We start from the raw sequence: 14,882 nt of genomic DNA, 5'->3' as shown, positions 1-14,882 counted from the left end.
TAATTAAAAGCAAGCAATCCTATCTGACACCTGAGGAAAATTTAATTAAACCTCACACTGTACAGATACAATATTATACATCACTCCATCTCAAGCTTTTACTGATTTTGCTTTTCATTTCATGTCAGTAGCAGCTATGCCAGGACCTGGGAAATCAAGACAGCCCCTCTCTCCCCCTTTAGCATCTTTTATTTTTTTTTTTTTGTAGGCTGGTGGTTAGAATAAGGAGAAGTGGGAGAAGAAAAGCAAGAGGAGGAGGAGGAGAAATGCCAATACCAGAGTAACAGAAGCAATAGGCTCTTTCAAATATTGACACTGGATGATTCAACCAAAACATTCAGCAAGATATAGAGCTGTATAATTGTGTAGTAGTCACAAAATATTCTTCAAAGTGGATTGAGTTTTAAAAATGAATTCATTCATAGTGTATAGAGTAGTGGGTGTGGAACTGGGACACACATTTAAAGCTGTTTGGAAAATATTTTTTCTCAGCCCTGTCCGTGTACTCTACTTGCCAACTCATTTGAAGACAATAGGAAAACCTCAACAGATCCTTCACCAATGGTCCTCCCTTCTTCCTCTTCTCTTCTTTGCTATCCTACACTCAGCATCAGATCAAGTTGGAACCCCTGTCCTGCCACATACTAGCGATTTGGAATTAACCCCTCTCTCTCCTTTCTTCATCTGTAAAGAAAGCACAATAAAACACTCCTGAATCACAGAACTGTTCTGCCTGGCATTGGGGAGGCTTTCGCTTTCACCCCTCTTCTTTATCTGTCTCTGCCTCTCTGTGTCATCCTCTCTCTCTTCTTTCTTTTCTCTTTCTCTGTACACTCCCTTCCTTCTTTCCTTCTATTTCTTTCTTTCAAAAGCCGAAACACCAGTTTGCTGGCATCTCAAATTAAGTCATTAGTCGGACCCAGTCCCATCCTTGGCTAGATTCTGCGCCTCCTGCAGCCTCCAGTGTTTCATTCCCTTTATTCTAAGGGCAGTCGAGTCGGGATGCTTAAAACCTGGGAAGCGGAATAAAGTCCCTCCCAGCGCTTTAGAGTCGGAGGGAGAGAAGATAGGCGCGGGCTGGCGACCCCCTCCCTTTTCCCCACTCCTGGCAGCGCCAACCGCTCCGCGCCCCTTGGCACCAGCGCCTTTTCTCTGTCGGGAAGACGAGCCCAGCCCACAGCCGCGCGGCGGGGGCCGAGGGCGCCCCCTCCCTTCTCTCGCTTCCCCCTCCCCTTCTTCCCTTCCCGATACGGTGACTGGGCCGGAACAGCGCCTCAGCGGTGTCTCATTGGCAGCGGCCGCCCCAGCCCCCGGAGAGGCGGCGGGAGGGGGCAGCTGGGGAGAGAGGAGCCCAGAGCCGGGGCTGACAGCGAGGAGGAGGCAGGCAGGACGGAAGGACTACAGGACGCGAGGAAGGCGGCCCGGAGCGCAGCTTTAAGTGTGGATCAAAGCGAGGACGCGCGGCGAGCGGCGGCGGGGGCGACTAACAGCCCCGGGTCGGGGGATGCGGCAGGCGCTGGCTGCCCTGCGAGTCCGGGCGTCTGGCTGCGCGGCTAATGTGCTGAGCAGGAGCTTGGGCAGAGAGGAGAAGGAAGAAAGCAGCCGCCCGGGTAGGCGCTACGTAGAGCGGAGTTGCGGAGCTGGCGCAGAGCCGGGTCCCCAGGTCCTGCGCGGTGAGCAGCCGAGACAATAAAGTAGCGGTCGACAGTCCGCCGAGCGCCCGAGGCTGGAAGCGGGAGAGCAGGTAGGTGGATGACTGCCCCGGGTTCCCGGAGCGCACGGAGGGGGACGACCGTGCGACGCGCTACCACGGCGCCGCTTCCCGTGCGCCCCGGGCGCAGCGCGCGCGTTTGGAGACCCCCAGTGGAGGTGCGGGTCCCGGGCGCTCCTGCCGGCAGGAAACCCCGCCCCGCCGCTCCCTGGCTGCCTGCAGCCTCCGCTGGAGTCCCTCGGGCACTTGGCGCGGCGGCGCTTCGGTCGCTTTGGTGGTGTGGAGACAGGAAGTTTGGCGGTTTCTGGGCGTTGGCGATGGTGGGGTTTGCAAACGCGCCGCCAGGGACCATGTGCTTTGGTTGCCGCGCGTTCGTGGGAGGTGGGGGGAAATGCTGATGAATCCCAGATCCCTCTGCCCAGAGATACTTTCAAAAAGCAGCGAGAAGAGTGGAAGGGGGAAATCCTTTGCGTTTGCAGAGGATGCTAAGGGTTTGGTTTGGCTGCCCTTTTCAAATAGGTGTGTCTGCCCCTAGCCGCTGCTGTGTTGAAGTGGCTGTATGCGTGTTGTTCGCTCCCTCTCTATTTTCTGGAATATTTCACTTTTTACTTTTGTCTAGGGAGGGGAAAACAAAGATGATATTTTGGGAAATTCCATTCTATCTGGGCTAGGGGATGAACTCATCCTTTGCGTTGAATGATCTGTGCTCCGAACGATATTGCCGAGCAGTGCCTGGTCTTGTTCACAAAAGGGGTGAGAGCTTATATTAAACCTCCCCCGGATCTGAGAAAGCTGCCACAGGAGGAGATCTCGCTTGTTCTCCTTTGTGTGGCCGCTTCCTTCCAGATGTGAGAGGGTTGGGCTGGGCGCTCCTGGGTGGGGTAATAATTATCGTGAACATTCCTGCGATCTGCTAGGACTTGTAAACATACCAGAGCCAACTCCTCTGAACTTTGCGAACCGACTTGGTCTGCTTGCTGGTACCCAGACGGAGGCATCTGGAAGGTGGCCCCTGGGGGTGGGGGGGTAATGGGGGGCAGAACGACCCTGGAGTGCTGACAGCCTCAGTCTTTCGGGAAAGGCTGTTGATCCTTCAAGGTTAGCTAGTGTTTGCCTGTAAACTTGTCAACTCATTTGGAGGCTGGGTACAGGATTTTAGCGCAGTCCCTGGCATGCTGTTTCCTGTCATAAAGAGAATGGGTCTGTGGAGCTTCCTCATTAAACCTCTGCAGGGGAGGAGAAGCAGCTTCACCTTACTTAACCTCAGCAGACTGCTCTTTAATCCGCCATACACACTCGCCTGCCAATGCAGGAGACCCCGGCTCAATCCCTGGGTCGGGAAAATCCCCTGGAAGAGGAAATGGCAACCCACTCCAGTTTCTTGCCTGGAGAATTCCATGGACAGAGGAACCTGTCCAGCTACAATCCATGGGGCCACAAAGAATCGGACAGGTCTTAGTGACTGAGCACAAACACACACTTACCCTTTAGGAATGGTGCTTAAGAGAATTTACTAGGATACAGGCATCCCAAGAGGCAGTTTGGGGCCATCATAAACAGTCCATGGAGTGGTCAACTGAGCCCTAGACGGAGTTTAAGTAACCTGCCATAAGTTACACTGATAATCTTTTATTTACATGAGGTCTGTTTCCAAATGCCAGGCTCTTAACCATAACAGTACCTCTAAAAAGACTGTGTTGTGGTGGCATTGATAATGATGAAGCAAAAATAATTACAACACAATAACAATGGATTCATAAGATTAAATCAAATGACGTTTAAAAGAATGACTGAACCAAGGTAAACACTCAGAGTATAATTTGGTCTCTAAATTAAATGTCATAAACTAGGTGATGGGTATATTGATGACTATGAGTCTTACTTTTGTGTATTTGAAAAATTTGAAATAAAGAGTAAATGTGCGTGCACTCATGTGTATGCACGCGGATGCGGACACACACACACACACACACACACACACACACACACACATTCACCCTTACCTTTTGAACAGTGCTTATTATTGTTTTCTAAAAGATGGCCAGAAGAATTTATGCAGTTCCAAGAACTTCTTGAACTTAAGAGGTTTATCATTTCCGCATGACATCCTCAGGTATTAATTAAACACTTCCTTTGCATAAATTCAGTAATGCAGGTGTAATGCACTTGAACACTATGATGATGAAAATCCACCTAAACTACTATTATAGTGAGGTCCATTTTTCATGATCCCTGGGAAAAAGTTCTCAGAAGTCTCTTCTGAGCATGCAAGTGATTGTCTTAAACTTCACTTGGTTTGGAATGAATAATGGTTTTGAATTTGCATGTTAGTGGCGGAAAAGTTAATGGCTTCTCAAATAGGCAGACAACTGTGCTTGAGCCTGACAAGCTAGAAAAGTATGGGTGGAGTTAAGTTCACCAGCCTCTCCAGAGTGGAAATGCAGTTTTCTCAGGACTGTTTACTTGACTGGCCTCTATTTCTAGCAAGCCTGAGAATCCGAGCTCTCCATTTGAGTCCAGAGATTGAATCAAGACTCTGCCGTGCTTTTGAGCAGACAAAAAGGAAATTTTGGCTAACTGACAATACAAATAAGGTACATGGAAAACAGTTAAAAATATCCTGTCAAAAAAAGAAAACACAAAAAATCCCCTGTCTTGTCCAGCCTGCAGTAATTGTCTGAAACTTCAGGAGCTCTTCATTGTTATTTTACACACATCACACACTTAAATGAAGGCACCAGTCTTATTACACTGCAAGGAATTTCTCTCTCTTTCTCTCTCCCTCTCTCCATCCCTCCCCCTAAATCTTCCCTAGAGATCTGATGTTATCATGAAGGCACTATTTTAAAATACTCAGCGACTGCTGAGGTTCACTGAAATTATTATCTTCAGCTTATAGATAAATAAATCATGTAACTCAGCTCATCAGCAGCACTTGGGCATTCATTTCCTTAGATATCTCTCTTCTCTCTCTTTGTAGACGTGGTTTTTGTTTTGCTTTAAAAGCCACTTACCTTTTTTTTGGTAATTCCTTTATATCTCAATCATTTTCTTCTCTGTTAAGTGCATGTCCTGTGTGGTCAGAGAGAAACTGTAAAGTAGCAATTTTCTGTTGCTAGATGTTTGGTTTAGGAGCCAAACCTATTTTCCTCGATAGCCTGTGTCAGTTTTAAAAAAATCTCATTCTTTCCAGTGAAATCCATTTTTAACCTAATCTCATAAAGCAGTGTTTTACAAAACGAAGTTCAGGAAATCAGTTTAGTGGGTCACATCAGTATTTTCCTTTTAAGTATTACAAGGACAGAAAATATCAGCATCATCTTAATGTCAATAAAGGTTCTGTAGTTTCATGAACCTTTGAGTCTGTCCTGAATCTGAGAATGTGTGCACACTCTGGATTGCTGGATAAAGTGTAATTCACACTATGATTTGCTATGAAAAAGTTTGCAAGTCACTGCCACAGGATGTGTTTGTTTCATAAGTTGACAAACACCCAGTTTAAATAGAATATAGACATATATATGGGATATATATATGGGATATATATATATATAGCCCATGTATACAGATTCAATTTTCTAAAAGGTACATAGGTAAGACTGATTTCAAGAGCATCTTCCTCAGGGTTGAACAGTGACTTCAGGATCTGATTAATTTTTTTCGTCTTTTGTTCTACCTTTTTCTTCCTTCCCTTTTGTTCCTTGTTGGGTGACAGTGACGTAGCAGTTGCCGGTTTACACAATTCCAGATTCAAGACCAACAGAAAAAGCATACACCCTCCTTGTCCAGTTGCTGAACAAAACGTCTCAGCACCTGTTCTGACTGGCCCAGTTGGCTTGGCTGAAGGAAACTCGTCGCCCTACTGGGAGTCCCACCCAGGCCATGTGAACCGTGGATGCTGGAGGCCTGGACCTCCAGATGAATTCATTCATTCATGAATGAATGTTCGCCACGATGCACAAGTGCCTAACTCAACACAGACTAATTTCTGTTCTCTTTGATGCCCAAGATAATGGAGGACAAGCTGATTTATATTCTGGCAGATAGGCTTTCGCTATGATTTTTCATGTGTGTGAGGAAAGCTTTAGCTGTCACTTTTACCTTGGTCAGTATCAAGATTTGTGGATCAAAATGTAGAGCAGGTCAAAGTGATGGTGGTTTCTATACTTTCCAGTGACACTGAGGGGGAAAAAAAAGGCAGATATACTGATTTAAAACCCGTTGCAGACCCCAAATCTCTTTTTTGCACCTATGTGCAAATCTTGGGAGGCAATTCTTTTAGTGTGTTGTGTGAATGTGGCAACCATGGATATTTCAGTAGCATCTTCCAGGAAATTCTTTGAAGAGTACATCTCCTTAAGACTGGAGGTGAATAAATGCTCTGCTCGGCAGCTCTTCAGCCTGGAGGTATTTATCTGAGTCAGTGTTGCTTCACCCCTGGGATGTGCTGCTTTTAATTGTCCTCTGTCACTTTATGTACAAGTATCCAGTGGGAAGGGAACCCCATTTCTGTTTGGCTGTGAGAATAATACTCACTCCCAGCAAAGGATCCTGGAAGTCAGGTGATCATGCTGGCTTACCCGGGTCAGTCCTGGTTAATGTCTGTGCCTCCAGTTTGAATGATAGCTTATATGGTTACTTTACCTATTAAGGCTGTTTTGGGGGGCCATGATTAGGGGCCTTTTAAATAGATTAAATTATAAAGAGCTCCTCTTACCAGGCAAGATTAGATATTTAAGAATGCCTGCCAGGGCTTCCCAGGTGGTGCTAATGGTAAAGAATCCATCTGCCAATGCAAGAGGATGCATGTTTACGTGGTAAAAATATAAAGGAAAGTCGCTTAACCTTTTTTGTGCTTTGATTTCCTCATCTCTAAAATAGGGAGAATAAGAGTTCCCACCTCACTGTGTGGATAGAGGATAAAATAAAATTGTTTCATGTGGTGCCTGCTACATACTAAATATTCCATAAATGTTAACTATTATTTGTGCTTTGATGAAGCTAGGAGAAATAGTAATAGTTATTTTTTTTTTATTGAACACTATGCACCACATTTAAGTCTAAGACTTTTTTTAGCTATCATTTTCTTTATTTTTACAAGTCCTGTGATCTGAATCTTATGGCCATTTGTTGTTGTTATTACTCCCATTTTCCAGATGAGGAAAACAGACTTAATGAAATTAGCAAGTAATGAAGCCATTACTTGCAACCCCCAGTCATTTTGATTCCAGAGCCTCTGCTCTCATTTATTATGTTATATTGTGAGACTTGGAAGGGAGTTTTGAGATAAACCAGCCTTCAAAAATGACCACAAGATGTGATGTGATGTGACTTGGCAAGTTATTTAAGGATGATGCAGGCCAGAACCAAAGTTTTCTGCCTCCCACAACCATTGATATGTTGAGAACAAATGCATCCACCCAACAAGATGAGATGGAGAAGGCAATGGCACCCCACTCCAGTACTCTTGCCTGGAAAATCCCAGGGACGGGGGAGCCTGGTAGGCTGCGGTCCATGGGGTCACTAAGAGTCAGACACTACTGAGCGACTTCACTTTCACTTTTCACTTTCATGCATTGGAGAAGGAAATGGCAACCCACTCCAGTGTTCTTGCCTGGAGAATCCCAGGGACGGGGGAGCCTGGTGGGCTGCTGTCTATGGGGTCACACAGAGTCGGACACGACTCAAGTGACTTAGCAGCAGCAGCAGCAGCAAGATGAGAGCAGGAACAAACTGGGAACACTGGATCTGGAGTTGGGAAGATGTCTTCTAATTCAACTACAAAATGTCTAGTACTGTCTTACTAGGGTATGTAAACTCCTGGGGGTATATGAGATAATTTTAGGTGATAGATGGAGAATCATTTTACTTCAATGATTATTTTAATGTGTGCCAAAAGAATTTGTTTTTATACTCAGACCTTCAAACTTTATTAAATAATAAATTTCTTCTTGTCTTGCTGAGTAAATTATTAACACACAATATTATTGCTTAGGGTGAGGCTAGAAAGACAGTGTCAATGTAAAATCACTTAAAATATATATATTAGGTGAAACATAGGGTGGGTAGTACTGGAAAATGGCAAAAGCTATAAAAGGGAAGATGTGAATGACTGAAGTTTGGGAAATGCTGGATTAGAGCAATGTTTGTCCAACTCTGTGCTCAAGACTTAGTTGGGAATCAAATTCTGATTCAGTAGATCTGGGGTGGAGTCTGAGATTCTGCATTTCCAGCAGGCTCCCGGGTGATGCCAATGGTGCTGGTCTGAGGACCATACTTTGCCTAGGAAGGGATCAGAAAACCTAGAAGATTCTTTGACACATGCTGGGTGTTGAGAATTCAAAGAAATGTAAGGTATAATGAAATACCACCTCACACTTGTCGGAATGGCTATCATCAAAAAATCTTCAAATGACAAATGTTGGCAAGGATGTGGAGAAAAGGGAACCCTCTTACACTGTTGGTAGGAATACAAATTGGTACAGCTACTATGGGAACAGTCTATAGGTTTCTGGAAAAAAAAACAAAACACAAACTAAAAATACTACTACCATATGACCCAGCAATTCCACCCCTGAGATATATCTGAAAGAAACAAAAATACTAATTTGAAAAGATACATGCACCCCAACTGAAGGCAGGAAGAGAAGGGGATGACAGAGGATGGGATGGTTGATGGCATCACTGACTCTATGGACATGAGCAAGCTCCAGGAGTTGGTGATGGACAGGGAAGCCTGGTGTGCTACAGTCCATGGGGTCGCAAAGAGTCAGACATGACTGAGCGACTGAACTGAACTGAATGCACCCCAACGTTCGTAGCAGCATTATTTGTCTCTCAACAGATGAATGGATAAAGAAGATGTGGTATATTGGGTTGGCTTTTTCCTTCACATGTATGTATACACACACATATACACACAATGGAATAATACTACAGTCATAAAAACAGAATGGAATTTTGCCATTTTCAACAACATGGGTGGACTTTGAGTCACTTATGCTAAGTGAAGTAAGTTCAAAAGAGACAAATATGCATGATATCACTTACAGGTAGAATATAAAAAATAAAACAAATTGGTGAATATAACAGAAAGAAACAGACTCACAGATGTAGGGAACACATTAATGGTGACCAGTGGGGAGAGGGAAGGAGGGAGGAGGAAAATAGGGGTAGAGTATTAAGAGGCACAAACTATTAGGTGTCAAATAAATAGGCTACAAGGATATATTGTACAACACAGGGAATATAGCCAATATTTTATGATAACTATAAATAGAGCATACCTTTTAAAAATTGTGGGTAACTATATTGTACACCTGTAACTTATATTCAGTTAAGTTCAGTCGCTCAGTCCTGTCCGGCTCTTTGCGACCCTATGGATTGCATGGACTGCAGCACGCCAAACCTCCCTGTCCATCACCAACTCCTGGAGTTTACTCAAACTCCTGTCCATTGAGTCGGTGATGCCATCCAACCATCTCATCCTCTGTCGTCCCCTTCTCCTCCTGCCTTCAATCTTCCCCAGCATCAGGGTCTTTTCAAATGAGTCTGTTCTTCGCATCAGGTGGCCAAAGTTTCAGCTTCAGCATCAGTCCTTTGAGTGAATATTCCGGACTGATATCCTTTAGGATGGACTGGTTGGATCTCCTTGCAGTCCAAGGGCCTCTCAAGAGTCTTCTCCAACATAGCGTACATCAGCTATTCTTCAAAAATCAAAAACCATAGAAAATGTAAGGGAATCCCATTTTCCCACAAGTTTAAGCTGGTTGGGGAGAAGAGGTGTGAAGGCAGGTGGGTGGTAAACTCCCTCATCCAGAGAAAGTGCAACACAGAAGGAGAAAGAGATACAGAGACCATGGTGTGCCCCAGAGATGCTGCAGTGGGGTAGCAGGAGGGGTGGAGTTTTGCTTTGGTCTGAAAGATTTGTAGCAGCAAGTGGAGAGTTCCCAGACAGGCTTGATGAGCACGAGGAAGGGTGCAAGAAATAGATAAGACTCCAAAAAAATGCCTGCACCTACAGAGTGGAAATTTCAGTAACATTATGATCAACACACTGAAACATTCACTTAGAATAAGCTCTGTCTTCTAAGAATAAGCCCCGTTGCCTGGTCCTAATAGTCCGCATTGACTGTGTCTCTGTCAGTGCCAGCTACTGCCACGTGCTCTCCAGACAGTATATATTTCATTCTGTCTCCACCATGAGCCACAATAGCTCACACTTTGTAGAGGTGAAAAGGGAGGCTTGGAGGGGCTGTCCCCTCGTTCAGAATCACAGCTGGTTAGTGGCAGACCTGGGATTCAGAGTCAGCCGGGTCTGTGCTCTTGGACGACAGGCTGCAAGTGACTCTGTCTTGTGTTATTTCTGACAGTCACAGCCAGAGAGGCTCAGCTCTCCCTCCAGAGAGCATACCTCACCAGAGATGCTAACGGCTCATTTTGTTTCAGATGAGAATATTGCCCCCCAAAACAGATCCTGAACCTTCAGCCAGAGATGATTATATTTCTGCTTTGCTAAATAAGCCATGACCAGACTCCAGTTTTTAGCATTGTGATCTTCTATGAGAAATAGGTTCAAAACTGGCCCCTTACCCTACCCCTTTCTCCTGCAAATAAACACTGAATGTTTTGTTGTAACGAGGAGGCACTTTCCTTAGGAAGTCACCAAGTAGCCCAGAGAGACAGTTATTGGAAATAATTATGCCTCTGCCACAGCATGGGGTCCATCACTGCCCCTCCTGATTTTCAAAAGGTCTTTCTGGAATACCAGCATCCGTCTTCCAGCTGGTGCTTATAACAGCCGACAGCGTTGGTAGGGAACCTGACAATGGATGAGGCCTGAGGATTGTTTTCTGGCTTCCCTTGTTGCACCTGACTGAGCCTAGCCATCAATTCAGTCCTCACCCAAGAGCAGGGGGACCATATGTGATTTGAATGAGAGGCCCAGATCACAGAGCCAGCTCTGGCCCTGGTTCATCCAAGTGTAATACTCTAGCAGGGTTCTGCCATATGAGGGAGGGGTTGGGGAGACAGGGTTGTGGTGATCCTGGGTGGAGAGTCAGAAAGGCTGAGTTCTGATCCCGTCTCAGCAGCACGCTGACCTTAGCTATGTTAATTACCTCTCTGATTTCTCAAGTGGGGGATGATATTTACATTATGAACCACCAGACGTGTGCTCAGATTTCAAATCTTATTAAAGATTTGCACTTTATCCACAGCCACTGCACTCTTCTCCCTTTAAAACTTTAAAAGGGCTCAGAGAACACCTCCCCGTGTTCAAAGGGATGGAGGAGAGACAAGATGAACATAGAGAATTAAGAGATACAAACTACTATGTATAACACAGATAAGCTACAAAGATATACTCTACAGCCAAGGGAATATAGCCAGTATTTTCTACCTTTTAAATGCAGTATAAGCTATAAAAATGTTGAATCACTATGTTGTACACCTGAAACTAATATAGTATTGTAAATTAACTACATATATATTTTAAAAAGTCTTAAATACATGCATTTAAAAGAGCTTCTTTGTCCGTAGTGTGTTGGTTGGTGGAACATTTCAGTAATGTTATTTGCTGTGCAGTAAAAATGATCTTCAGTGTAACTTCTCCTATCAAGTAATCTTTCAGTTTTAAACAGATCTTGAAACATTAAGATAGTGTAACTTCTTTGATAAATCAGGAAAGTTAAGGGTATTTGAGGCCACCACAAACGAAGTGATTGCATTCATTTAAACGTGCAAGTTATGAAATGCAGGACCCTGATTAAGTAATAAAAACCATGTGCCCTTAGACTGGGAACAGAAAGCCCAGTCCCAATGCGGCTCTAAGACACAAATTGAGGGCATATCATGGTAATTTGCTCCAACTCTGTTAAATTAATTCAATTTGTATTTTGAAGAGAAGAAAAAAGAAGCATGCTGTTTTATATACTTCCCTGTGCCCACTCTAGCTGTACTTTCACTGCCTAGAAGAATGGGCTGTCCAGTTTACTAGGGGTCCAAAGTTTGATTCAAACAAATTAAGAGTAAGAAAGTATTTTTACAATGATTCAGCTGCTTTAAACAGTTCGAGTCATGAGTGGTTCTTGGTGCACTGTCTAGCACTGAGCTTGATTACACTTGGAAGAGCATAGTGGTGGACTATCCTTGGTCCTTTTCAGATCTCAGAGGAAAGCTGTGAAAAATGGGTATTTAAAAATTGATATTTTGTCAGCAAATGTTCATTCTATTGGATAGATTCTTTCTCTTGATAATAAAAGGTGGAAATGTTAACTGCCCTCTTTCAGAGTACACAGTGCAGACTTCCACCCCACCCTTCTACAGTTTCACTGATACAGCATTGTCAAGGGATAAGACATTTGTTTCACTGAAGTGATTTTTCCAGGTGATTAAAGCTTACCTCTGTCCACCTACATTGTATTTTTGCTTGAACTGTTTCTGATGGAAACATGACACATGCTTCTTTACTTTTTTACATGGAATTTACAAATGTGGATACACCTTTCCTTGACTTGGGCTTCTCATGATAAACATCCATTTTCGTCCCTTGCCATCATCCTCTTACTGTTTGACAGCAGACTTGCATTGGGCTGAGTGACTTTCTATAAATTATCACATGTTTTTGTTCTTTTGTAGTTATCATTATTCCTAATAATAGCGCTCCTCTGGGTAGTTAGCAAATCCCAGGCAGGGTGCTAAGAATGTCATATACATTATAGTCTTTGTTAATCTGCCTGACTCCCTCCCCCCACCCCCCGCCCCCAAGAAATGAGATTATTCCTTCCATTTAGGGTGAGAATACTGGGGATTAAAAAACTAGAGGTGAGTGGTGGAGCTGGAATTTGAACCTGGGTCTCTAACTGCAGGATGTCTGTTGGTAGGTGTTACAAGAGTTGCCTCTTGCTCTGTTTCTCCTCTCTGCATATTTCTGTCTTTACTCCTACTTCTGAAACCTTCCCCCAAGTAAAAGCCCAAGATGAGTTCTGTGTCTTTTTTACGGAGCATTTGTTGGTATCTTTTTCCTTCAGTGGAGTTCTGAGAATATTTTTGCTGATTCCTAAGTTCCCAGGCGTCTTCTGCACAGTTGCAGTTTCTGGAGGTCAAACCTACGAGTTCATCACTATATGCGCTAAGGCTTTGGGTGGATTGGTTATAGCAGGGGTCCCCAACCTCTGGAATCTAATGCCTGATGATCTGAGGTGGAGCTGATATAATAATAGTAGAAATAAAGGGCACAGTAAATGTAATGTCCCGAAACCGATCCCCTGAATCCCATGGTCCACGGAAAAATTGTCTTCCATGAAACAAATCCCTGGTGCCAAAAAGGTTGGGGATCACTGGCTTATAGAACTTACTGCATTATGATTTGATAACATAATCAAGAAACCTGCAATCAGAGGAATGCCTGACAAGTCTATAATTTAGGGGTCAGCAAACTTTTTTCTGTGAAGGGCCGGTTACTAAATATATTAGGTTTTGCAGGCCATACGGTCTGGGTTGTAGCTTCCTAAATCAGTCTTTGCATGGCAAGAATAGCCACAGATAAGACATAAAATGATGCATGAAGCTGTATTCAAGTAAAACCTTATTTACAAAAACAAACAGTGGGCAGGGATTGGCCTACAGGCTTGTTGTTTGTCAACACCTGTTACAATGGACAGAAGAGCCACTCGGGGTATTTAAAAAACCAAGCCAGGTAGAGAGTTCAGATGCTGCATAGAGCAGTAATTTCACCCAGAGACTCTGGAGACAATGCCTGGATGTGTCTCCCATCTTATCCACTAACTACTGTAACTTAGCCAGTTATCTTAACCTCTCTAGTCCTCGATATTCTGTCTTTAAGGTTAGGACGATAATAGTCCTTCCCTTTCAAGGCTGCTTTGCAAATTAAAGGAATTGTTTGTCAAGTACTGATAATGATGCCCAGAGCACATTTACGTTTTTAAAGTGACCCCAAACTTAAATGTCAGCTGAAATAAAACTATTGTCTCTAGTTTTTTGGTTGCAAAAATCAGAGTGAAATTGAAGAGTGTGACTTTGGTTTTCCTTTATCATCTGTGTCTCTGCTTTGCTGCTGTTTGGATGTGGCTGGCTGTGGGGTAACACAACATTCTTAGTTAAGACAATGAATTTGGAAACATGCTGTATCTCTTCCCTTTCACCCCCTTCACTCAATCAATCAAGACGGGGCTTGGCAGGTGTACTCCCCACTTGTGAAGCTCTGGGTTCTCTATTTGGGGGTGAAAGGCAACCTGTAAAATAGTTGCCTCACGTGTGTTCAAAAGGATACCACTGACACACATTTGCTCCGCCCTGGGTTCTCTCTCGCCTTTCTTCTCCTGGGCATCCAGCTATTTTTAGTGACGTGTTTTAATCAGAGATGAACTTGTGAAGATCTTTGGCCCCAAAATAAAAGAGTATGTCACAGCTGAATGAGAGAGAGGGGGAGTCATGCCCCAGCTCTGAGGACATAAATAGCAGAGGGTGTGAATGTACGAGGATGTGGGAATCTCTGTGAAGCAGAATCCACATGTGTTGTATGCACAGCATGATGTGAAAGGAAGACCTGGGAATTCAAAGGTTAAAGTGAGAGTGATGTTATGTATCAAATAAGGTAATTTTGACCCTGGAGTTGACATGTGAGTCTTTGGGGGAAAGTTGTTAGTAGATCTGGAACCAGAAAAATATGTGTTTGATTCCAGAGTCTGTCACCCAGTTGTGCTTACATTATGCAGATCATTGTACATTGTGAGCCTCAAGAGGAAGGCTACTCCCAACTCTTAAGTGTGTGTAAAACAATAGGTCAAGGTAGCAAGACATCATTCTTAAAGTTCTCTTGTTGATGAGTCGCTGTCAGACTCAAAAAAATAATAATAGTGATTTCTTTCTTTCCTTTTTTATATTATTCTTTCAATCCTGCATCCTTGAAATGGCCAAGTGTAGGAATGGTAGATAGAATGTACATTCTAAGGATGGAGGGGGAGGTGAGAAGCTTCCAGTTGTTTGGGCCCACCTTCTGAGTCATGTGGCAGGCATGTCCTCTTGCTGACCTGCTCCCAAATCAGGAGATGGCAGATCTTCAAGGTGGAAAGTGTCTGGGTCCCTCTACTACCGTGTGGGCCAGAGCACTGCTACCAGCTCCCACCCGCTGCTAGGCCACTCTCTACTT

At 44.1% G+C, this 14,882-nt stretch overlaps 1 protein-coding gene across 1 annotated transcript in view; it reads left to right on the top strand.

The window, feature by feature from the left end:
- The first annotated feature begins 1,381 nt into the window (after window positions 1-1,381).
- The window catches only part of FRMD4B (FERM domain containing 4B), a 360,069-nt gene continuing 346,568 nt past the window's right edge, over window positions 1,382-14,882 (top strand). Inside the window, exon 1 of the mRNA XM_043443093.1 lies at window positions 1,382-1,744. The gene's annotated coding sequence lies outside the window, so the exon portion shown is untranslated. The remainder of the gene's footprint in view (window positions 1,745-14,882) is intronic.

The sequence above is a fragment of the Cervus canadensis genome, chromosome 22 (assembly GCF_019320065.1).
Source record: "Cervus canadensis isolate Bull #8, Minnesota chromosome 22, ASM1932006v1, whole genome shotgun sequence".
NCBI lineage: Eukaryota > Metazoa > Chordata > Mammalia > Artiodactyla > Cervidae > Cervus > Cervus canadensis.
Note: the sequence above shows the minus strand (reverse complement) of the source record. Positions and strands in the feature narration are given on the sequence as shown.